The sequence below is a fragment of the Hirundo rustica genome, chromosome 12, assembly GCF_015227805.2.
Source record: "Hirundo rustica isolate bHirRus1 chromosome 12, bHirRus1.pri.v3, whole genome shotgun sequence".
NCBI classification, from domain to species: domain Eukaryota; kingdom Metazoa; phylum Chordata; class Aves; order Passeriformes; family Hirundinidae; genus Hirundo; species Hirundo rustica.
Window position 1 is genome coordinate 4,371,362 of NC_053461.1, and position 25,064 is coordinate 4,396,425.

The 25,064-nt window shown below is 47.6% G+C and overlaps 1 long non-coding RNA gene across 8 annotated transcripts in view; it reads left to right on the forward strand.

Annotated features, from left to right (window-relative positions):
• Positions 1-25,064, forward strand: part of LOC120758496 (uncharacterized) — a 201,240-nt gene that overhangs the window by 126,861 nt on the left and 49,315 nt on the right. For 2 of the 8 annotated variants that reach the window (XR_005702896.1, XR_009208272.1), the window contains one exon: positions 10,236-10,558. The exons of 3 other annotated variants lie outside the window; for them this stretch is intronic. This is a non-coding gene — a long non-coding RNA (uncharacterized LOC120758496). Of the gene's footprint in view, positions 1-5,097; positions 5,181-9,114; positions 9,227-10,235; positions 10,559-25,064 lie in introns of those variants that run through there. 3 more of the 8 variants (XR_005702897.1, XR_005702901.1, XR_005702900.1) reach the window with 3 other exon arrangements.

Below are 25,064 nucleotides of genomic sequence, written 5' to 3' on the forward strand. Positions count from 1 at the left end.
CTGGGGAAAGCTCTGTCTCCTCTGCCTTGTGCTTTGAAATGTCTGCTCAGGGAAACACTGATTCCAGAAAAGGCTGTTCCCTTGGATGGGAGTAAATCGGCGCACAAAAATCCCTCCCTTACAGCTGACACCATGTGCCATGTTTTCAAACTTCTGTTGGCCTCAGTGTTTTATGTATAGTCCCAAATAATATTTGCAAAAGGTAGAATTGCACCAAGTATCTCTTCCTCAGAGTGTTTCCCTGCTTCTACAAGAGCTGTTGTTGGGCTGTAGAAGACAATAGATGGATCGGGGGGAACCTGGCCCAATAATTTCATCAGCCTTGCATTGACTTAATCCTCTGAGGACTTCAAGGGAAATGTGGAGTGGAGCCAAGACTTGGAGTCAGAGTGAAGCTTGAGGGATGAGTCCAGCTCTTTCCTGCATCTACTCATGTCTTCCTTAGTCACCTCACTGATGAACCTGCACCTGAGTCCAAGTACTTTAACATTGCTCAAGAAGAGGCAGTACTGCAGAGGTGTGTCCAATACACACAGCACATCCACGGGGTGGATGAAGAGGTGCTCAGGAAGCGCCTCCCAGAGTAACCACAGGCCATGAGAGGAGCACTTGTCCTCACTCAAGGAATGAATTTTTACTGGAGGAGGAGACCATGAAGTGTTAGCAGGGGTTAACAGTGGAATGGAAGTCAGGGCTGACCCCACCAACTGAAGTGTTGGGTTTGAGATAAGTGGCTGTCAAACCTCTCTCTCGTCTGCTCCATCAGAAACAAAATGTTGGGGTTTTCCCCCATTATTTTAGCCAGAGTGACCCTTGATTTCCCATCAGGGTCATGTTACGTCAGCAGTCAAAGGTCACTGCAAGCAGCTGCACCTGCAGCCTGCAAACCTATCTCATCCTGTTCTGAGGCAGCCAGGGTCTCCCCAGAATCTCCTGGTGGCTGCTCATGGACAGGAGGGATCACCTAAAGACCCGGTCCTGGCATAACTTTCAACCCTTTGGGTGCAAAAGGTACTCTTAAAAGAGTGTTAACAGCTGCATTTTCTCTTTTCTGAAGAATTTGGAGAGTTCTGGGGATTTTGTTGCTTGTCTTTTTTTTTTTTTTTTTTTTTTTTTAAACGCAAATTAAACCCTCAGTCCTGAATTTCAGGTGAAGAGCACTGCAAAAATATTAGAGTCCATCAAAACACAGTCCTCATTTCAGTTTCATTTTTTCCTAGAAAACTGTCAAAATTCAACAATTTAAACATATCTTTAAAGTACAAAATTGCAGATTTTGTACAAGGGTGCTCAACTGGTTTCCAGCTTTCCAACAGAAAATGTAAAAATCATCTTTATCCAATGTTCTGGTGATTGACCTAGTCCTGTCCAGATGGCTGGGTTCAGTAAGGCTTTGGGGAAATTAACTTTGCCAAAGGCAATCTCTGTCTCAGCACCACTTGGGCCATCACCTTTTTCTTAGAAAGCCTTGCTCTAACTTCATCTCCCTGGGCTTATTGCTGGGGCAGGCGGGGCTCATTTTGGGTGTTTCTTATTAAGGCAAAGGGGTCCAGGGATGTGCAGTTTGAGTCAACCCTGAGAGAGACAAGAGGCTGAGTAACCAGCAAGGCAGGGGGAAATTTGGCAAGGTGCCTTCAGGGAGACTGGGAACAGCCAGGGCGCCCATGGCAGAGGGAAATACCGCCTGAGTCTGTTCCCAGGTGGAAATGGCTGTGCAGAGTCCTTGCTGTGGTCTGGGGACAGGAGGAAGAGCTTGTTTATGACTAGCTCATGGCATCTGTATTCTGGAAGGGGGTGAAAGAGGATGTGGGAGTTGATGGAGTTGCTCTGTGCTCGTCCCTACAAGTTTGTGGGCTCATAAGGAAATACACAGACCAGCATGGGACCAAACTGTCCATCAGCCAGGGGAACGATGCCTTTGCTGTAACTCTGGCCATGGGTACAGGGCTGTGGCTGGAGGACAGCTGCTTCCTTGACTATACGCAGCTACTGAAAATGGTGTACCAGTGACTCTGGTGTGCCAGAACTCCCTGAGATTTCCTGATTCCTCCTGCCCCATGCTCAGGGCAAGAGCACAGTCACTGGGGAGCAGTGGCCCTGAGCGGGTTTTCATTTCTTTGGGTGCTTCAGGTGCTCTGTCTCAGCGTTGGCACTGAAGGCACAGGGTGGTCCTCAGCGCCTCAGACAGAGGGAGGATCACTGTGTTAATGAGAGCTCTTCAGTGCGGGTGCCCTGCATTGGAGCTGACTCTCCTCTTAGGAGAGCTTAGGAGCTGCAGGGGATGATGCTGAGTGTGAGGAGCAAGCCTGAAACTCGCTACACGCGTTTTGGCTCGAGCAGTGTCTCGATGTGACACGTTTTATTGCTTCAGTGCCCTGTGGCTGCTCAGTAGAGCAGAAGGCTGCTGGGGTGTTTTGCTCTGGTGCATTACTCTGAGTCCCTGAAGAACCTTAGCCGGGCTGGGCATCCCCCAGCAGCAGAGCTTTCCTGGGGCTGGGAGCTGCGTGCTGGCAGGAGTGGCCATCAGTAGCCAGCTTCCTATGGGCATCGTCTGGAGGCTCGGAAAAAGAGCCAGGGGGGACAGTCTAGTATTTGATGGGAGCAAACATGAAATTTTACCAAACTGTTTCTTGGCTTTCCTGTCCGTGTGGGGTCAGAGGGATGTTGAAACTTAAAAAAAGTGAGGAAGTGTGCAGGTGAGCTGAATTGGAGGCCTCATGTACATGCATGCAGTAAACCCCTGTGTGAGTGGCTACAGGACCTGAATCTGAGAATTCCTTGTGTAATTTGTATTTCTGTGCATAAGTAGATATTTCTATATTTGGTGTGCGAAAAAGAACTCCAGTGTGAACACAAGAGAATCCCATATGGCTGATCTGAAAAGAAAACGTGGAATATTAAGTTGTCTTTAGTGTCTCTAGTGCTGTATTTGTACTCTCTGTCCTTTGGAAGTGTAGAGGAGACAATGCAGTACAAACCCCCCACCCCAAACCCAAAACTAACAGCAAAACTAAAAAAAACCCTCCAACCAAACTAAATAAACACACTTAGAGAATGAAACTCTTAGGTGTATGGACCATCCTGGAAATGTTGAGACAGTGACAAAGCACTGAGCCGCCAGCTGAAGAGGCAGGTGACTTTGACCCTCCTGTCTTCTCCCGAGTGAGTCTTTCTGAAACACTGAAGACCTTTATAGATGTAAATACTCATCCCTCACAGTTGGCTTTGCATGTCACTGGAAGGAAAATACTACAGCTTTTTAGTGGGTTGATCCACTTTTTGCTGGTTTCTCATGGAGAACAAAGGAATTTTTTCTGAACTTCGAAAGGTCAGTCTCCATGGCTGGCCAAGAACCCAGAGCTAAGTGATAAATGGGACATATTTCTGTCTTGTAGTGTTTTTTTCCTATTGCTGTAAATAGTTTTGTGGGGTTTGAGTTTAGTTTTTTGGGAGGTTTTTTTTGTTTGTTTGTTTTTAAGGACCAAAGAGCTCAAATCCAAATTTAGGAACAGGTTTAGTCAAGAAGTAGTACTGGTGGTTGGTGGAAATATCAGCAGAAGAAACTGATTTCTTGGTTCTTGTTTTCAAAGTGATTGTTTTAATTCTGCCATTGGTTTTCTTAAATTTGTGGCTTTGTGGAACCCTCTTCACCTTTTGGATAGCAGAAGGTGCCTTGGGTAGCTGGCAGAAGAAGCCAATGTCATTGGGTTGTAGAAGGGGCTGGAAGATTTAGAGAAGAAATGCAGCCTCCTTCATCCATGGGTTTAATTGTTTAAGACCTTTTCTGCCCCTCAAATACACTCCCTACTCCTACAGCAAGTCAGCAAGAGCAGAAGTTGGACTGGTGTTCTCTCTAGCTGGGTTTCACTGCATCTCTTTAGCCCTGCTGAGGTGTTTGAGCTTTGTGGCACAAACCTCTGGGAAGGGGAGGCCAATAGGAAATGCTTGTGTGCATGGATCCAGTTGGAATCTGCTGCACGGGGTAGGGATGCTCAGCAGGGTCATCTGCACTGTGCTAACAACACAGGGGGACATCCCTTGGGCTGGCAGGAGCTTGTTGGAATGATGAGGCAGGGTGTTGGTATCCTGCCTGCAGAGGAATCCTGCTTGTCTGCCCACTGTTCACAACATGGGAAGGATCAGTTCCTGAAATGCTCCGTGGGGATGGAGGGAAGTCAGATCTGGAGTGGTTAAAGCTGTCTTTTTTTTTTTTTTTTCTCTGTTGAACATCACACTGTGCGAACAAAGACTTATTGAGGAGGACAGGTTATTAGAACACATTAAAAAAATAGTTGAAAATTGAGCATATTTGGATTTTAGCGACCAAATTCATAGGACCTGATGCTTCTCCAAGCTAGGAAGGAAGAACACAGCCGTCCTGTTCACCCACCAGTGGGGCAGGTCCAGCTGCTCCTGGGTACCACCAGACTCTTGCCTCAGAGGTGTCCTCTCCTGAGTCCCACAGAGCTGCACCAGAGCCAAGCTGTGGTCAGTGTGGGTGCTGCGTCTTGGCAGCAGAGCCAAAGCTGAAAGACAAAGTGCTTAAGAGAGCAAAACCAGAATAGATTTCTCCACAAAAGCACTTTGCTTACCATAATCCTGGCTACCTTGTTTTGGGGAAGGGAGCAGCATGATTTTGGGGCTGCGTGGGCTGGGGAGCAGGGATAGTGCAGCTACAAGGTGAAGCTCAGCCTCACTGTCCTCACCTGTCTGGAGTTCACCTCCTATTTCTCCTGAAATTCACTGAGAAGGGCCCTTGTTCCCTGTGATCCTCGTGTCTCCCACTCAAGGCTTTGAAGAGCACTCCTCATCCTCTCCAGGAGGATGGGTACTGCTAGACTGACCTCACTTGAAACCACTTCATTTCTCACCAAGGTCCTGGCTGCCCATGGGGTGACCTCACCTTCTCCTGAGCTCTGTGCTCCTGGGTGACCGCTCTTGGAAGGATTTGAGCTTGTTGTCTGAGACAAGTGCTGAGCTGAGTGAGTTGAACAGGCTGCTCTAACTCACCTCAGACACGTCCTTCTGCTTTGTCTGTGAGGACACTGAAGGCTGCCATACCACCATCTGCTCCTTTCTTCTTGTGTTTTTCTGCAGTCTTGGTCTTCTGTGGCAGCTTAAGTTTAAAACCTCTGGTGCTGAAAGTCACGTGGAAATGTGTTCCCCATCCAGTAAGTCCTCATAACATCTTCCCTTAAGGCTTCAGCCTGAGGTAGTATCTGTAACTCAAATTTATTCCCAATTAATTACTTGGCGCTGGTATTCTGGTCATCAACAGCCTTTTTAGTTGGAAGCCTTAGCAGTGTGGTACCTCAGCTCCCTGGTATCTCCCTGCCCGTGCTCTGTGGTCCCACAGTGGGCTCAGCTCAGCTCAGCTCAGTGTGCTCCTGGCTCTCCAAGAACTGGAGCAGAGCTCTCCGTTGCCACGCTGATCCAAGCGCTTGGCAGAGGCACAGCCTGCTTCTAAAATTGTCTCCAACATAGTTTTCCATGGACTTGCATCTCCTAGACAGCCGAGATGGGTGGTATTTTATATGGTGTCATTGTTTGTTTAGCTAATGAGGTAGGGAAAAACAAAGGGCTGGGATCCTTGGCTCTATGGAACAGCTGTCAACAAGTGGCCCCACGAGAGCAGATGAGCAGGGACTGAGCAGCCAGGGCACTGAACTGGGGCTCTGAGGGATGGTTTTGATTCCTGACTCAACACAGTCATGGATGAAATGCAAAAAAGGATGCCTCAGCCCAAAAAGAGGAGGGAGATGCTGGGAACTGTGTGCTTTTGCTGGTTCTCTCCCAGAGAGGAGCTGCTGCTGGACACCAGCTTTTGTCTGCCACTGTCCACCTGGAAAGAAGGTGACCTCTTCAGCAAACATTCCCAGGGTCTTCCTTCTGGAAGATCTTACCCACAGAAGGGTAAATTCCCTCCCTCATGCCTTGTGCCCTACCATTAATCTGGGCCATTCCTTTGGTTGTTTTTATCTGATGCTGAGGAGCCTGGAGGAAAGCCCTTGCCCGGAGGAGCTCTGCTGGAGAGCAGAAAGCACAAGGAAAACAATAAAATATCTTCCTGCAGCCCCCCTTTAGTTTGCCGTTTTGACTTCAGAGGCGAGCTGCCATCATTTCCACATGGAGCAGCCACATGAAAAGCACCACTAAACAGTTCTCTGAGTTTCTCAACAAGAAACACAGCAACTAAATATATTTAATCTGTGTGTATTGTTCGTCTTGGTTTTAATTTCCTGTTCTCAAAAGATTTAGGAATTTAAACCCATGAATCATTACTGAAGCTGCTAATGCTTGGAGCCTTTGTCAGAAATAGAGGTAAAGGAACAGATATTAATACCAGCTTAGCACAAATTCAGCCAGAACAGCTCTGTGAGAAGTTCCTACCATCTCAGAGATACCTCCTGGTTTCTAAACATGACAAAGGCTGCTAAGAAGTAGGTAGGTGGATGAGATCATTCTCCCCCAGGTAAACAGGATGCATCCATTAAAAGATATCTCTCTGGCAGGTTATGGGCTGCCTCATCCCCATCTGGAGAGCTCCAGAGCACTGTACTGTTCCTCTGTTTCTAAAATTGCAGCATCTCTTGAAGCAGGGAATTTTTCAGAGTGCAATCGTGAGATTGCTCTGGGACCGGAGGTCATGCACTTACTCATGTTGAATAAAAGATTGGAAGAAATCTTTGCTCAGTTCCATTTCACTGGGCTGTCAGGTGGCTGCTTTTATACTGGCAGGATCCTCCTAAAGTGCTGACCTGAGCAGGCTCCCAGATATGCCAGAAACAAGGTCTGGCTGTGAGATACTTCAGTGAAGGATGGTGACTTCCACTTCTCTGTAGATGGAACAGGATTTGTGGTAAATTAAGTTATTCATCCCCCTTCAAGAGCCTGACTTGGCTGGAAGTCCGTGCCAGACTTCCACTGAATCCTCTGGGATTGAACACTGAAAGTCAAAACAGGAAGTCCAGGAGAACTCATGGAAAGTTCCTAACTAGTGGTTGTAGTCAGAAGTGAAACAAAAACTATGTGGGGACTGTTTTTATGTTTTTGTCTTGGCTTTAATTCTAGAATGTCATAGAAATAGAAAACTACTGAGGTGGGAAGTGACTTCTGGAGGTCTTTTAGTCCAATCCCCTACTCACAGCAGGGCTGACTGCCTGGTTGATGATATTGATAAATGTGAGTGTTCAGAGGAAGCTGCCTCATTCTTGTTTGATTTGTACCTTTGGGTAGCATAAAAGCAGAGAAACTACAAGGCAGCTGCAGAAAAACATTTGGAGGGAACACACTTCATCCTCCTTAGCAGGCTTGCTGTAATGATTGCTCTTTTCAGGATGAAAGAGAAATGGTCTGGTTTCTAGCATCTGCCTGCCTTCGCTTCTCTCAGGAAAGGGAAGGCCCTGGTGTAGAGGAGGCAGTCCTGCTTTGTCTTGCTGCCTGTGCAGGGGTGTGCTGGGGAGCTGCTGCTAACTGAGCTGGGAAATTGGTTTCTGTGCATTTGTGCTGTGACTGGAGCCCTTGCTGTCCGACAAGTGTACGGTGGGAGGAGGGATGGGGATAAGGGGCAGGAGGCAGAGCAGTGTGTCAGCTCAGGAGCGTGCTGGCTTGGGAAGGGCCTGGATCTCCAGGCACACTGCACCAAGACATTCCATGTCCTAATGGTGATGGAGCTGCAGCAGGTTTGCGACAAGTGGAAGCAGTTTCCAGTTTGGAAAGAACTGTGCTGTTTGCTTGTATATTTATGAAAATGGAAGTGAACTCTAATGAGAAATGAGGACATGCCTACAAATGCATCTGTAGTTTATATTTTTCTCTTCTAAAACTCCATCTTTAAAATGTTAGAGACCTATAAAACAAAATGCTAAGAAATGCATCCCCTGAGAGCTGCAGCTCCCAGTACCAGAAATGGTGGCAGAGTCTGAATATCTGAGGGTGTTCATTGTGCTCTTTTCAGCAAAGCACCTGTGAGCACATTCTGGCCAGTTTGGATTCCCTCCCAACTCCCAGCAGAGCCTTGTGACATGCTTGCTTCTCGTGAAGGAAAAGGCCTCTGTCTCCTTCTCGCCTCTGTTTTCTGTCATCAGTGAGCTCGAGCCTCTGAGGCTGCAGTCCACAGCCGTATCTCTTCCTTTCACAGGGTGGCTCTGGAGCCACTCCTGCCCCTGGAACAAGTGCACTCAGAGCCAGAAAGCATCGGGCTCTGTCAGAGCCTCCAGGGCTGTCTCTCCATCTGTTTGTTTAATGACGCGCAGCAGCTTCATCTCCGACTTCACCCCTCAGGACAATAATCCACTCTGATGTTTAGGCCAGCCAGCTATTCTTCCAAGACCAGACTGCAGTTGGGGCACTGTAGACCAGAGAACACTTAAAAGTCTTTTTATGAATAGCTTTATGGCTCAAAACGTTGCCCTGAGATCTGCAGAACACGCAAAATGCTCGCTGGGGTTTGAGAAAACAACCTGTGCTTGTTTTCTGCTGAAGGAAGGGATGTGCCTCAAAATACACATATGCTGGTTCCTGGGATCACTGAGTGAGAGTGGCAAAGCTTTAGGGAAGAGAGAGTTCAGTGAAATGCTGATTTCAAAATCCTCCTTTGTTTTAATTGCTTGGCTTCCGTGGCCTTTGGTGTGTGAAAATGGAATGGCTTCTTTCTATACAGATATTAAGGTGTCAGGAGGGAAGAGTGGCAGGGGCCCTAATCCTAACCCTATCCCCTCAGGAATGCCCAGGTGGTGCTAGTCTGAGTGAAATACCCCCCAAGAAAGGAAACACATCCAGGGATATGCTGTGGGATTAGCACCCTATTAAATAAGGGGAAACATACCCTTGGGATCAAAAAAAGAAAATATTTGTTTTTCCCATAGCCCATTACTAGGTTTTCCCTTTTGTTTTGGAGGAGGAGATTGTGTGCAGTGTCTCACACTGTGTCTCCCAGGCAGAACAGAGAGGTTACACAGCTACTCTGGCTCTGTGCTTGAGCCCTCGAACAAAAAGGAGTTCTGTTCTGCCATGTGCAACCTGGGCCCAGGGCACTGTGAACACGAATTTCTGAAGCAGGTGGTAGGACCTTAAGGCCTTTTGTAAGCTCCATGTGCTCTTGGTTCACCACAGGACCTGGGGACCTGGAGAAGATGCTTCTGGGGCCCTAGAGGAAAAGGTCTGGGAATGGCAGGGGCAGCCACTTCTACCTACTCTGCCAAACTCACACCAGCCAAATATCCACATCTGAACATCTGCAGTGGCTGGCAAAGGCAATGCCAGGCTGGATGAAATGTGAGCCCTGAATTACAGAGACAGATGGAGCAGGGTAAGGGGGTGGCACGGGTCAGAGGAAAGCAGCAGCTGATGCGTGCAGGCAGCTTTCTCCTGGGCGAAGGAGCAGGAGCAATTTCCTTCTCAGAGTCAGCCGTTACCCAGCATGAGCACAGTGGGCACCATCCACGCAAAGTCACCAGCAGTGCATTAGCAAAAGCCCTGCTGAAGAACAGAGAGGGGTTATCATCCACCCAGGAGCTGCAGCTCCCCAAAGAGCCACGGGTGAGGAACACAGATGGGAGCAGGTGTCTGCACCCACCCACCCGTGTGACTGTGGGATGTGTGCCCAGGGCACGCTGCCCTGCTTGGGTCTGCTGCCCTGAGGGCTTCCGTACAAAACCTTCTCGATTTTCTTGAGCCTGTGTTTAGTCAAGGAGCTTGATTTCAGTGAAACAAGGTCAAACCCTCCTGAAACCAGGAGCTGAGAGCAATTTTGAATGCTTGAGTTGATTCCATTGAGTGGGAGCTTGAACATATTCAGACGCTTCCACTTAGGGCATTGTTAATCGATGGTGAAAGTCAAGGCGACTGAAGTCTGCCCCCATCATATATTTGTGAAAGAGCCTCACAGCTCTGGAGGAAGCAGGACAATGCTTGCTTGCAGTGCCTTTGGAGTGAGAAGGGCCATGGATGCGTGGGAGCCTTTTCCATTTCCACAGCACTGCATCTCGTGGAGTTTACCCACTGCAATCAGCTTTTTATATTCCTCCATTTGCATCCTGATAATAACAGACCTAGGCGTTTTTCTCCATCATAAAACTCTCCCTCTGAACCGCCTTATTCAGAGGTGTTCAGGAAATCTGCCTCTTCCCCCTCCTCTTCCCTGCTCCCCCAAAGCGCTTTTCTTTCTCCAAAAGCAGCGTGTTGCGTCTTTCCCTCGCCCTGGCAGATGGATCCATATGATTGTGTCTGCCCAGGGTTATTGCTGCTACCTGCTATTTTAGCAGGAAGAGCCCCCGCGTGAGGAGAGAACAAAGCCCAAAAATTCCCGAGGTCTCCATTGATGCGGCAGGCACCGAGCGGAACGTGAAAGGGATAACGGAGACGCAGCAAGATCCTCCTCCATCCCTCCCCCTCCCTCGCCCTCTGATTCAAGGAGCAGAGGCTGGTTTGTGAATGAGGAGCCCGGAGCTCGTTCAGATGGAACAAATACCGATAAAGAAGCACAATAGCGGCTGCTCCCGAGCCGGAGCCGGCGAGGAAAAGGTAGTGGTTCTCAAGAGGGGGCTTATTCCCGAGGAGTCATTGGTGCGTGACAGATGGAAGGAACTAATAAAACACTATGAACTTGCAGAGCTTTGATCTTCCTGCGTTTTTTTCGTTTTCCCCCTTCTTCCCAAGGGTACAGTCTGTGTTACCCAAATGAATAGGATGGAAATCTCATTTGGAAAAGGCTACCTAGGCAGCATGGCTTGTGGAGGGAATGTCAGCAGACTGCTCCAGCACTGTGCTTTGGTGCTTGCTGGATTTTTTGCTGCAGCAGGTTTTAATTGCTTTTGAAGCAATTCCCATTCTGATCCCAGTGAGTCTTTCTGCCTGATTGTAGGTCTGCTGGAGCAGGAGTGGGATAAGAACAGCCATTTTGCAGCTTTGTGCTCATCTTGCAGGTTCTGGTCTATGTGCAAGAAAGAGTAAACGCATTTTTGGGGTCAGTGTGCTTTCCTATCTCCGTTCCAACTGCTGCAGCTCACAGGGACCCAGCAGCCTTGAGCTGGGGCCCTCAGCAGCCAACAGCTTTTAATCTAATTTTCTTACTGTGACTAATCTTTAGGGTGAATAGGTTTGAGTTTTGTCTCCGTGGCTGTGAAGCAGAGAAATTTGTTTTCTTTCTAGAGAAGTCACTGTGGTGAGAGCCCAAGCCCTGGGGCTTGAATGGAGAGCACGAGTATTGGCTGCGTGCAGTCGGTTCCCTGGACACTGAGAGCCCTCCTTGATTTCAGGCTGTGTCAGTCTGGCTGTCTGCACAAACAGCTTAGCAAGTCACTGGGGGCTTTATTGCTGCACAGGATTAATCTGGGATCGTGGGGTTGTTTTGTTTTTTTTTTTTTCTCTCCCCTTAAGAAGGGGTGTTTGTGAGTGGCTCTCTTGAAAATGCTTTCCTTGAGTTATCTGATCTGACTGTTCAGACTTACTTCTCTCCCGAGGCCCTGCCTTGGTCCTGTCACCCTCACTTGTCTCCTCTGAGCAGCTGTCCATGCTCCACCTGGCCATGGCAGTTCTGCACAGGGGGTCAGTGCACGCCCTGGCCCTGATGGATCTACCAGCAGCACTGTCCCCTGCCTTGGCTCCTCCTGCCAGCAGAGAAATAATCCCCCCTCCACGGTGAAACCATGACTTCCCCATTGTTTACTCCTTTGCCCGTTCCAACCAATGGAGATAGGTGCTCTGTCCCTGAAATGACAGAGTTAACAATGCTGTGAGGGTCTTGCATCGCCTGAGAAAAGTTTGAATTGGTGTAGAGGGCATCATTGGTCCTTGAGTGCAAAGGTGTTGGCGTAGCTCCATGTTTTAATTCCTGGAGCAGAGGTGGGGAGGTGAGGGTTCTGCTGTATGCAGAGGGGAAAACTCAACACCCTTGTTTTGGCTTTTATTATGAGGCCATTCTGTTTCAGATACTGTATTTTGCTGCTTTTTTTTTTTTTTTTTTTTTTTTTTTTTTGTCCATGCATTTATTACATTCCTTGGCTGGTCCCATGGGCACTTAAATCACAATAGCTGGGGGCCTCTGGATTAGGGTGCAACAGTAAATCTGCAGATGTACAACCATGCACTAATTTCCAGCTGCGCTACAGATCTTGCTTGCTTGGCTTCGTTTTAGCAGAAAGCCCATGGGCTCCTGCTTGTTTTCTAACTGGTTATTCCCTTTGCTGAGCAGGGTGGAGGGAGGAGGCAGCCAGCCCCCAGGTGGGTGCAGAAGTGTGTCCATGGCCAGGAAGAGCCAGGTACCAAAGGATGCCGGTGATACCGTGGGCACTGGGCAGGGAGACGCCTGTGGGAGTCAGGATCAGTTTGTCTTTTTAGTTTGTATTGTTTAACACTGAGAAACCTGATCAGTTATGAGTTAAAACTGCTCTTCTGGCCTTTGAGACCAAGCTAGGGACAGAGGCCTTTACAGACTGAATGCTTAAAATAATATCTTGAGGGGTTTTATTTTTTTTTTACACTTGGTTTGCCAAAAACTCTTACTAGACAAGAAAACATTACAAAATACCACATTCTCCTTAGATGATAACATTGTTTCCTGCCCTGCTCTAATGCCAGCCGATTGCCTCAACTCCTGGGATTGCTTTACTCAAGTGTTTGCAAAGTCCACTGGGCTGGACTTTGACACATCCTACTGCTTTTGGGGGCTTGGCTGAAGCTGCTCCACGGCTGGAGGCAGCACAGCTCAATGCTTGCTTGCTCCTCTGGACCTAAATCCACGTTTCCAGCTGATATCCCTGACAAGATCCCGCCCCTTCACCTCCAGAGAGCCAGCTGGCATATGTAAATCCAACCAACTGGATTTATAATTGCCACGTGGAAGAGACAAGATAAGTGCCAAAGCTGCATCCCTCAGCTGTCCCCCAGGAGCATCACTGAGCTCTGGAGTTCAGCTCCTCGCAGATAACACGCTACCTTCTGCAGACAGATGGGCTTTGATTTCAGAACACCCTGGTGTGAGATGGTGGCTCTGGTTGTGTTTGGAGCAGATGTACCTGCCTGGAGTCCTGTGTTAATCCTGTTACCCCGTCCCCCACACAGATACCTGATTTCTTGCCTCTGTTTCCGCTGCAATGCTCCTTTTAGACCAACGTGATCCAAAATCCACCAGGCAAGTTGCGGTGGGCTCTGTGGGGAGGGTATTTTGCATGAGAAAAAAGCTGGAGGCAGACAGAAGGTTGGTGAGCCTCCCTGGGTGTGCTGTGGTGACCACATCATCCCTGGTGGCCTGTGGCCGTTGTCCCCGTGTGGTGCCATGGATTCAGCCTGGCTTTCCTAGCCCTGTGTGATGCAGGAAACCAGCATCTCCTCTCAGCAGAGAGGGCAATGACAGGACCAGGAACTGGCCTGACTACAGCCAGTGGCAGGAGCAAAAACTGCCTCTCTTCCCAGCTCCTGTGTCCCTGCAGGGGCTGGGAGGGATTTCTCCTCGCAGGTCTCTGTCATATGGAGCACATCAGCTCCGTATGCTGTTTACTGCCTCGGCTGCTCCAGAAATATTTCACAGAGGGAAAACTCTTGGCCAGGGCAAGGTTGAATTTTCCAGACTGTTCCCACTGGGGTTTCATTGCTTGCGAGTTTTAGTGTGGTTATTTTCTTTCTCTCCTTAAGCCCAGGCCTCTGTAATGTTAATTAGCTGACTGTGGATGCAGCCTTGCTTGATACACGATGGTTTTGATGGGGAAATGTAAGCAATGGAGGTGGTGAGTAGAGATAGTGGCTCAGGGATAAAGGCTTTGGTCTGTGGAAAAAATTTAAAAGTTAGTGTCTTCTCTTCCTCTTTTTCTTTTTCCTGAACCTGGATACAAACTCAAAATTTCCCATCTCAAAACCCCACACAGCAAAACAGGAACTTGCAGATCCCACCCCCCATTCTCACTTCAAATAAAAACCTTAACTCTCTTTATAACCTGTATTTAAACAAAGATACTTATAAATACCCCAGAGTATTCCTCGTGACTTGTTACTTTAAAAATGTCAAAATAGGAATTTCAAAGCTTCCCCCCCCCCCCCCCCCCCCAATTCAGTATTTAACAAAAATATTTCAGTGCGTTTGTTGAATTATGGGTTTGTCTAAAATAGGAGATTTCTTTGCACACCTCTTCTTGCTGGCAGGTCCCCAGCAGGTTATGGGGACAGTTCAGTGTGGGGGCTCCCAGGGTGGCCCCTGAGCTGGACGAAGGCAAGCCAGGTTCCTGTGTCCACCTGGAGAGGGTTTCTCCACTGCTCTGTACTCACTGAGCAGACTGAGAGAACACCCAGAGCTGAACTGGCCTCCTCCTGTCCCTGTCCCCTGCAGCTGAGCCCGTCCCAGGGATGTCACTCGCTCCTGCTGGAGTGTGACAGGTGGCTCTCGCCAGGATTTTGGCACTGCTCAGCTGGGATTAGCACCGAATTTCCATCTCTGAGAGAGAAGAGTAAAAAGCACCAGTGTCCTCCCAGCTGGACTGGCAAGGTGCTTCCCAGCCAGCCTTGCTCTCTGCATAACCCCTGCCTTTGCCTTCTGATGTGACCAGTGCAGAAAGGATTAGAGACATTCTTGTAGCTGCTCCAAGATAGCAGATGTTCCCAGCAGTGGGAACCTCCTCTACCCTGTGTGGGAGCAACATTCAGTTCAACCTTGGCTCTGTTGGTTGTGCCTCCGGTCTCTAATTTCCACAAGGAAATGGAGATAGTGGCAGCTTAGGAGACACCCACGAACCTTTGGGTCTAAAATGAGAAATATTACGGGGTGACATGTGGGTAGATGTCATCCTGGGCTGTGAAGCATAGCCATGTTTGCCACCTTTAATCCTGGGATTCCCAACACAAACTCGGTGTGGTTTATCCAAATCTCTGCCAGAGAGAGAAGCTGGGTCCCCTTCTGCTTTATTGGTAGGGAACAAAAGTGAAACTGTGCTGTGTCCTGCTGCCAGGTGGCTGGTGGCTATGTCCTGGCAGGGAGCAGCCCCAGGAGGGACAGAGTGTCCCAGAAGTGTTCACCTCTACCATTGTGTTCGAAAATGAAGTAGTCTTACTCAGTCATGCAAGGGTAAACCCTACAGGGGGCTGTCCCCAAGCTTGATTTTACTTCTTGTGAAGTTTTTCCTGGTGGGTTTTTCTTGTCCTTCCCTCTCGAGGCTGGCAGGAACAGACTCCCCTGCAGGCCTGGTGTCCAGAGGTGTCCATCAGCCCCAAGCCTCTTCCAGCCTGGCTGTGCTTGCTGGGCTCTTGCTCAGTTTGCAGGCTCTCCCATGAGGGATTTGGAGGTGCCTGGCAGACCCAGCTGTGTGAAAACCAGCTTCCCTTGGCGTGTGGGCACGGCCCTCGCCACGCACCGCGGTTCATTTGCAGAGAATGGGGTCAGTCTCTGGGGATCTGAGATGGTCTGCAGAGAGCTTTCCAGGCCTGTGCATTCCCATTCCTGAGGTCGAACAGAAGGCCCAGGGTCAGTGGTCCCTTGCCTGCCTGCAGCCATGGGAGGTATTGCTAACAGCCAGCTTCCTTCACTGCCTGCTTGTCCCCTTTCCACCACCTTTCCCTTTCTTGCCATGAGCAAGCCCTCCACAGCAGAGGCTTTGGGGAGCCCCCAAGAAGGGAGCAGGGCAGTTTGCTGATGTATGCATGGCAGGTCTTGCTTCAGAGCAAAGAGGCAGCTGCCCTTGGATACCAGGGTGCCCAGGAGATTTCATGGATCTCAGATTTCACAGAACACTCTGAATTGGAAGGTGCCTACAAGAATTGTCAGGTCCAGCTCCTATGTGAAAAGCCCACAAAGGGATCAAACGCACCTTAGGAGGTTATCAGCACCATGCTCTGACCAACTGAGCTAACTCAGGGTCATAACTCATGTGTGACAGCCAGCTGGAAAGGGAGAAACTGATCCCAGTTGATTTACAGGGGTAGGATCCTTTGCCCCCTTTGAGCTTTATGTGTGACTTTATGTATTTTTATCAGATATAGAAAATATTTGGTTGGGTGGAAGAGTTACGTAACACTTTTTATATCTTTCCAGATACAGAGTAGGCTGTTTCCATAGGTAGTTGTTTTCTAAAATCCAAGGAGACATTAATAAAGATGCATTAGTCTGTATTTATACCTACCCCTTTCACCACAGTGGTTTCAGGGTGATTGAACCATCATAGACTGAAATACTTGTGAGGGTCTGAAATGTCTGTGGAAAGCAATTTTTTTTGCCATCAACCACTATATCCTATATTTTGCCTGAGTTCATGGGCCTGTTTTCTGTTGTTGGTCCCTCTCATCTTTTAATCAGAGCCATCCAGTGAAGAAGAACAAAATTATGTTTATTTTAGAATAATTGGCTGTGATTAAGTAGAAGTTTCCTCTCCGTGGAAGGCAACTATCTACATCTGTATGAGATCCTCCTCTTAAAGAGTATCCAGCTGAGGTTTGTGTTTCTATCAGCCCTCGCACCACAACCTGGTCCATCCCTGAAGGGGGTCACTGATAGCACTGACGATTTCAGAGCCAATTCCACGAGGTTCTGCTGCACGTGGCAGAGAAATCTCTGCTCTAAACCCCCTTCCACACAGAAAGAATGGTCTTTATTTGCCACAAGGAGCTGCTGTGAGAGTGGATTAGTTAATGTTTCAACAATGTTTGGAAGTATTTATTGCATTAGACTAATCTTTATATCACTCAGTAAATAGCTGTTATTTCTTTATGGCAGGCTGCATATATGGGCTGTTATGGGGATGCAGCCAAAGGGGCTTTTGGATACTTTTTTTCCCCATTAGAAATCAGGCAAATTCATTTCTTGGGTGCTTTTGAAATTTCTGCAATCAAATCAGAAGGAGGGGAGATAGGATGGAAAATATGAAATGAAGTTTCTCAGAAAAATTTGGTCAGGGGGACAAAAGTGAGGCTCCAAGGGGGAGTGGAATTGCTGTAGTCAGGAGGCGCATGGGTTCCAGCTCTGTTCACTGTCTTCTCTATTTCAGTCACACCTTGGTAGTCAGAGTCACGAGGGTGAATTTCAGATGCTGCAGCTGATTTCTTCCTCCTGGCAGCAGTGAACTGTTACATCCTCCCCCTGCTCCCAGCTGTGTCTTCCCATCTCCTCCCTGGCACAGGTCCTGGTGCTTGGCAGACGTTGTGCTGGGAAGGTGCACCTGGATAACCTGCCAGAAGCAGGTCTGCTGTATGTGGGGAGGAGGTTCAGTGCACCAGAGCTGTGGCAAAGAGCATTAATGGGGGGAACATGAGAGAGGGGACCAGCTCCTTTTGGCACCCTTCAGAATGGTTCACTCTATGTCTGTCATTTGTACCAAGACCAAAGATTTTTGATGTTTATGCACCTTTTCACTTGAGGGGAAAAGTAGTTTTAGGGCAGTCAAAGCTGAAAAAGTGTGAAATGAACAGTCGATGCATTTACTGCCAGCACCTTTGAGACCATTCATGCAGAGAAAAAGCTTCTGGATAAGGCAAAAAGTTTTGCCTTTGGATTTTGACCCTCACTCCAGGTGAGGTGGAAGAAATTCAGTTCCTTGCAGATCCTTGGAGAGTCAGTGATGAAAGCGAGCAGCAAAGGATGGTTTTGATGAGAATGAAATCAACCAAGTGAGGAGCTGGGACGTGGGAAAGAGGAGAGGTGGGAGTGTTTGTGTGGCCCTGACTGGGCAGTGCTGGTGGGGAGCTGCCTGAGGCTCTGGAGGAGCACAGCCTCATGGATAAGGGCTCCTTGGTTTTAACTCCAATGGTGAGTTCTGTCAATCTCACGTCCCTTTGGTTTCAGCAGTTTGCCATCCCTGCTCGTGTGGAGGGTGCTGGATTCTGGCAGGACCAGCTGTCAAATTGCCTGAGGAGCAGAGGGTAATTAATCCCTGGTGTTACTGGGAGCCTGGAAGGGCAGAAAAACCAAAGGGAAGCTTGATGAAGGGCTCAGAGCTGTTTGCTTAACTTGAACCATTGACTTGACACTCCGAATCCACAGTTCAATAAAAGATTCCTGGGACAATGAAACCCAAAAGCTCAAACAATAGCTATCATGCACAAAAGGTGCTATTTCATAGTTAATAGTTGTTTAAATTGTTACAATTGTTTAAATTTGCTTACACATAAACAGAGCTCAGAGCTGAGAGGTCTCTAACCCTCCTAGACACAGAGAGGCTCTACTGCTTCGTCTGCAGGACAAACCTATGGCTCCCTTGGAAAAACCAGACCTTGTCCTGCCAGCTATTGCCTCTCCTGTGTGGAGACCCTCTCACCTTGCACAAGCACTGTCACGGCTCGCTTCAATGAGCCAGGGTTGTTGTCTGCAGGGGGACATCTGCCACAAATGCAGTGCAGGTAGGAACCTGAATAGAACAGATGAGCCTTGTCAGAGGAGTAAGTCGTCCCAGGATGTTCCAGGGCTGGCAAAGGTCAGTCTCAATCTGCTGAGTCGTGTTCTTGTTCAATCCTATGCCTGGCTGATGAAGAGGAGGGACACAGCCTAATTTCATTGTGCAGGACATGACAGAGCTCTTGGCTGGCCTGAAAGTGGGAGAAACTCCTCTGATACCCAAATGAACTCAAGGAATTTGTCAATAAGCCCCTATCTGCCTTGGAGAGCAGATTAGGGGCATCTACTGAGAGTCCTAATTACTCCTTTTTCCCTGCCAAATTTTCTGTGGTTGTCAGATCAACACAGGTTTGTCTTGTAAGACTTGGAGTCTGCATGTGCAGATGCTCCTCCAAATGAGAGATGAGGCACAGTTATATTCTTGTTCTCCACAAAGTACAACCCTGTGAATCCAAATCTGCTTCAGCTACCAAGATGAAAGGCAGTGGATTCAGGGGACTTGGAGGAAGACCTGTGCTTCACCCTGGTGCTGAAGAGGCTGGAGATGAGTAGGCTGTGATTTGGGTTCGGGCTGCTTTGCTTGGTTGTCTACATCAGAGGAAACCGTCGTTGTGTTTGGGTTGAGGTGGCTCTCCCTGAGTTTTGGTGGAAAGAAGGCAGGAAAACTGTGTTCTGAGGCTTCCTGATCCAAGGTGTGTTTAGGGAACTGTGACCCTGAGATTGCTGCTCTCTTCTGCCCCAGGAGAAAGAGGCTTTCTTTCCCTTTCAATAGTAAGGTGCTTGTTTCCTACACAGGATCAAATAATACAAAACCCCACAATGCAGGGACTGTACTGCTTTTTCCTCAGGTACAAGCTCTTTTTTTTAGGTTTTGTTTGCAATTTTTGTACCTTCTTTCCTCTAAATCCTTCTGAAATGTATCAAGTATCTTCTTGAATGGCACATTTCTGAGCATGTTTCTTACATTTCTTGCGCACAGGATTTTCTTCCAGGCTTTGTGAAGTCCTCTTTGTTAGAATGAACTGCAGAAGAGCCAGATGGTTTGGCCAGAGTCCAGTTACCTAAGAAACATAGCACCATCACCCTATCTGAAGCTATTTCCTCTAAAGATCATGCTCGGCCTGCTTTGTTCTAATAACCAGCTTAAAAGTCAACATTGAGCTGTCAGTACCTATTTTTTTCCTCCATAATTAATCTACAAAGTTCAACCTGGAATCAATAACAATGACCTCATGGCTTTTTTTTTTTTTTTTTTTTTTAAATCATTCCTCAAACAATGTTTCCCCGCACGACTTCTCCTTCATAGGTGTGTGGAATGGTGGCTCAATGACCTTGGGGCTCTTTTCCAACCATAATGATTCTGTGAATGTTAGATTTTCAATCTCAAATCATACTTGAATCAAAATCTGAGGTTGTTCTTGAGCAGAAAACCTAAGGGAACATTTGGTTTGATTTAGTAGACACATTCTTGCTTCAGTTCAAATACTTTTCATGTTCTTTACTTTTCAGATTGAATTGTTCTACATTTAGAACCATTTAGATTTTATTATCATTATTGTTTTTTATACTACATTTTCTTGAAACATAAAATGGGGAAAAAATAAAACAATCTTGGAACATACATCCTTATGTCAGAGGGGGCTGTCAGAGGGACAAAGACACATTTATGGTCCCATGTGACAGGCAGAAATTTATCCCGGAGTCAGCACTCTGCATTTATCCAGACTCAAGTTTCTTCTGACATGGAGGACATGATTTAGCAATTGCTCCAAGCTGAGTGCTCTACTATATTGACTTTTTTTGGTAGTGAGATAAGAGCTGAATTTTCTTTCTGAACAAGGCTCTGATTGTGAGCTGCAAAGCTGGGTAGAAATCTGGCCCCATCGACTTCTGCAGTGTGACCTGGTGGTTGTCAGACCCTTAACTCTCAGGGATCTTTCTCTCTCTGGAGTTTAAATGTGGCTGAACGGGCTTTTTTTTGGTCCCTCTGTGATTGCTCTTGCACAATCTCCTCGTTAAAGCAGCGTATCAAAATCAGCGGGTGAAATTGGACGCTTCCTTTGCAAATGGAAAATTTATTGTCCGCTCGTGCCTTTGTGCTGAAGCTGGGATCTGGGGTTTTAAAGCCCCTCCTTCCCCTGCCTATGTGGGAGTTTCCCCTAAAGATGTGGAATGTTTACTGCATACCAAGGGCAAGACATTATGCAGAAACGAGGCTCACAACACCTACAATTTCTAAACCACATGTGGCCTGTGTGGATTTCCTTGTGCCGAATTCACATGGAAACACAAACACATGTGGCATTTTTGTTGCTTTTCTAGGAAATCACGGAGCACAGCCCTGCAAAATAATACTTCCTACTGTTGGATCCACTGTGTGTGGGGGGAGGTACTGCTTTTGTGTTCCGGGCTGCTGAAGCCTCATGCCAAGGTCTTGAATCATTCACCCCCAGTGTCTGGCTTTCCAGGAAGGCAAATCCCAGTTTTAGAACTTATTGGGGACCGAAGAGCGCCATGGGAAATAATAAAGGAAAGGTCAGCAAATGTTATCAGACCTTGGGTTTTCCAGCAGGGATCGTGCCAGGAAATGCATGATTAGGAATTGGAGAAACTGTGTTGTGTCAAGACAGCTGGAACAAAGCCAGCTTTCCCAAATCTTCAGCCTCCTCCGAGGGAGGATGAAGTGATCTGACAAGGCATGAGGAGAGGGGAGGTTGGGGGAAAAGTGTGAGCCATTCATAGGTGGAATCTCGCTCTGTGTGTTCGATAGCCCTGCACAGCCCTAGGCTGCTCAGTCGTCACCTGGGGGGCGTGAAGGGATGAGTGCCACTCGTGACTGCCAGGTGAACACCAGCACATGCTGGTGTTCCTCAGAGCTTCCTGCTCTGCACTCAGGGTCTCCCAGGCTGGCAGCCAGCAAGGCGGTGCTGCGTGGTCCTTGGGGAAGAGGTGTAGATGTGAAGGCCAGGAGTGGGAGGACGGGTTGTTGCTGCAGAGAGATGTCCCTCTGTGCTGCCACCATCAGCCTCCTGCCTCTCTGATGAGGGAGATATCTCCTCTTTCCCTTTTGCAATCAATGCAGCCAAAAAATACAGGAGTTCTCAGGGAAAGTAAAAGTCCTTTAGTTTCCTTGGCACATAGAGCAAGACCAAGAATGCTCAAGTCAGCATCCTACCCCAAGGGTGATGTATCCTCAGTTGTTCTTTGGATGTATTGAGCAAAATACATGTGCACTACCAGCAGCTGCAGGACTCCACCCCAGAGATGGCTGCATTTCAGTGGTGAAATCACACTGGAATGTGCTCCTCATCCAAACATTAACCCCACTTAACCTAAAAAAAAACCCCAAACCACACCAAGTTTGTCCAGTTTGAGAACAATTTACTAGCCTGATTTTCTGCAGCAGAGGGACTTAAGTGTTCTGTTTGTGTCCCTGCTGACCCACCATCGCTCTTTGTCGGAGAGCTAGAAAGTTTGGTCATGTGTGTTCATACTGGTTTGGAGGAAAACACATCTAAGGAGACGAGAGAGACAATTTGCTTGCTCTTTCAAAAAATCCACTTCTAAAAAGTTTACTGAAGGCATATACTTCGTGTGATTGACCTTTTGGTCATGCAAACGTTTTAGTGTATTTCATGCCCTGTTGCGTGGCCTTTGCAACTTCAGCAGAGTTCCTCTAGTGGGGCTTCCTATCCCTTGGTGTGTCCTCAAACCCCTTTGCTCAGCGTTCACTTATAAGCTGGCGTAGCTGGCCTGTATTTTTATTGTGCACAAGGAGGGTTCTTCACAAGAGCCCTGGAAACCCTGGCTCCCACTCAAATGTGTTCCTGCTTCCCCTGGGAGCAATCCTCTGTAGGGCTGGTACCTAGAGCAGAAGTGCAAGTGTCACCTTTAGTGACTTCAGTGTGTTAATGGCTCGCACCACGAGACTTTGGTAATGTTTTCATATTGTGACACTGACCATGAGTAAGAAGCTGGCACATGGTTTGTGATGCCCTGAAAAGCTCCTGGCAAGGAACTGCATCCCTCTGAGCTTCTCTGGGGAACAAATGCAATGTGACCAGGTGCAGCTCAGGGCTTGGTCACACAGGATATTGGGGCATAAGTATTTCACTAGTGCAAGGGATATTAGTTACCAGAGGGAGTTGCTTCATAGTTGTATCACCAGGGAGGAATATGCGATATTGCTCCCAAGAATCTCACCATCCCAAAAGTTTGTTTTAGCCCACATTTTCATCTTTCCCAGGGTTGTCCTCTGCATTCGGTCCCATTGCTACTAAAATCACTGAAAACTGAATTTCTGGGTCAGCCTCTTCCTGGTTTTAAAAAGTAAATTAACAGTCTTTCACTAAGTGCATCAATTTCTCCACCCGGTTTGACTTGAGTTGCATTTTCCATCACCTGCAGTAGTGACAAAGGGCTGACACTGCTGATGGCTCTGAGACACATCAGGACAACTTAAGTCCTTCCCAGTGAATGACTTCAGATATCATTGTTGTGTCTTTGCTGGCTGTATTTGGACCTTTTTTTCTGTCACTGCTGTTCCATAAACACGAGCTGTTAGGCATGTTGAAACTTTTACCCAGAATTTACATCTAATTTTGGAGAGGGCTTGAGCCAGAGCTGAGGGACACTGAGCTTCTTGGTATGACCACAAACAGTATCCAAGAAGACGCAAGGAATGTTGGTGATGTGCTAAGTTCTCAGTGCTTTCAAAAACTAAACCAAAACAACAGCAACAAATAAAACAAAAAACATACAAAACAAACAAACAAAACACCTGAAATGGGGACTTGAATTGGTGGCATAATTTTTTCCAATGAGCTGTTAACTTCCTTGTTAACAAACTAGACTTGGGTCGTAAGCAGGGTACATAGTCTAACCAAAACACTGTGGAATTCAGATACTTCACCACTGGAAAGTCAACATATTAAAATGCATCATCTGATTAGGTGACAACTGCAATTTATTCCCAGGGAAATCAATTTAATTAGTTGGAAGGACTGAGGGTGTTTGATCTTCCAAGAAAAAGTCATTTCCTAAGGGCTAGTAAATATGAATTCAGAAGAGGGATTTTATGGGGGGTTCGCAATGTATCTGTTCACCGTAGCTTGTAAAAATCATTACCGCATTGAATTCTCTTGTGAGCCTTTGAATGTAGTGAGCGCCCATTCCAGCAAGCGCCAGGTTCACATTTCATCTGCAGTCAGCCCATTTTTCCTAACCAGCTCCTTCGGTTGCCAGAGATCTTGGAAAGATGATCCAGAATCAGTTCAGAAAAACCACAGCTCTGTGGAAGGCTGCACACCAGCTTTGTCCACAGTGAGCTGGTGACACCGTGGCCGCAGGTTCTGTGCAGTGTGATTTCAGGGGAGGAGGTTCCCTTTTCCTCTAACGATGCTGGTGGGTTTGGGGATCCATTTTCAGAGCTGCAGCTGGTGTTTGGTGCCTCTGGAGGTGGATGATTTGTCACTTTTTCCAAATTCCCTTCCTTTCTGCTCCTGGCCCAGCTCTCCTCTGTGCATGAGGATATGATATCTGTGTCAGAGCACCCAGTGATGTGTTCTGCATTGCATGGAGACAGGGGGTTCAATCTGCAGCCCGGAGAGTGTGTGGGACACACATACACATCCAGGTACAGACATGGCACAAATCCTGATTTTGAGAAGTCTGGGACGACACTTGTTCTTAGGAACGCTTTGTTATTTTTAAGCCACCTTTCCTACCCTCCCTTACAGTGCTTTAATGGCCATGATATAGGAATATATCTACTCCTTTAATTTCTTTTATCAGAACTTTGATTCGGTATCAGTTTTTTGGCATTTGAAGAGGGTAAACTCTCCCACTCCATATTTCATGCTCACAGAATAATAGATTTTAGTGTCACTGAATCATAATCAAACCAACCCAACCTCCCCCAGTGCAGTGCATCCACAACCCTGTTACAGCAGAAGTCTCTCATGGGCAGAGAGAAAGATCATTTGGGGGTAAACGGTGCCGGCTCCACCTGTCTGCCACCAAGTGACTTGAACTATCCTTGCTTTCCTCCTTTGTATAATCCTCCAGCCCTTCACCCACATCTTCCCCGAGTTAAATATTCCCCTTTGATTGGGAAGTAGCTCTGTGAGCATTTCTAGGAGGAAGGAAGGGACAGCTAATAACAACATTAAACCTGACCTTCTGTGTGTGCCTGAGTCTGCTTTCCCCAAAGCCGTGAATAAATTAACATTCTGGCAATAAAACTGAGCCTGTTTAATTTTCTGTTTGACTGGAAACATTGAGAAAATGTCATGATATTTGATTTCATCTTTGTCTATTTTTTGCCCCTGCTGAATGAAGCTCATTGGCCTCCGGAGAGCCAGGCACACACGGCGTGTCTGGGAGCACATAAAGGGGCACTGTCCCTCAGGCATGTGCTCCTCAGCCACGCAGGAAGTGTTGGGTTTTATGTTTGAAGCCTGGATGAGGTTCCCTAATGGCTGTTAATCCTTTGGTTTCTTTGACCGCATCCTGTGCCAGACCTGCTCCCACCTCAGCAGGCTTGGGGTTTCTGCTTGCTTCACATAAGTGTCCAAAAATGTGTAGGAGGAGGCTCCATCCCAGACTGAAGGTATGAGCAGGGTGGATTGAAAGAGCAGCTGCAGCAGCTAAATCTTCCTTGCTGAAACGCTGAAAAGTTGAGTGTATTTCTAAGGGGTGAGCCACTTTGAAGGAATAGAAGTTCTAGCCCAAAGGGGCTTTAGGTAAGAGGCAGCAA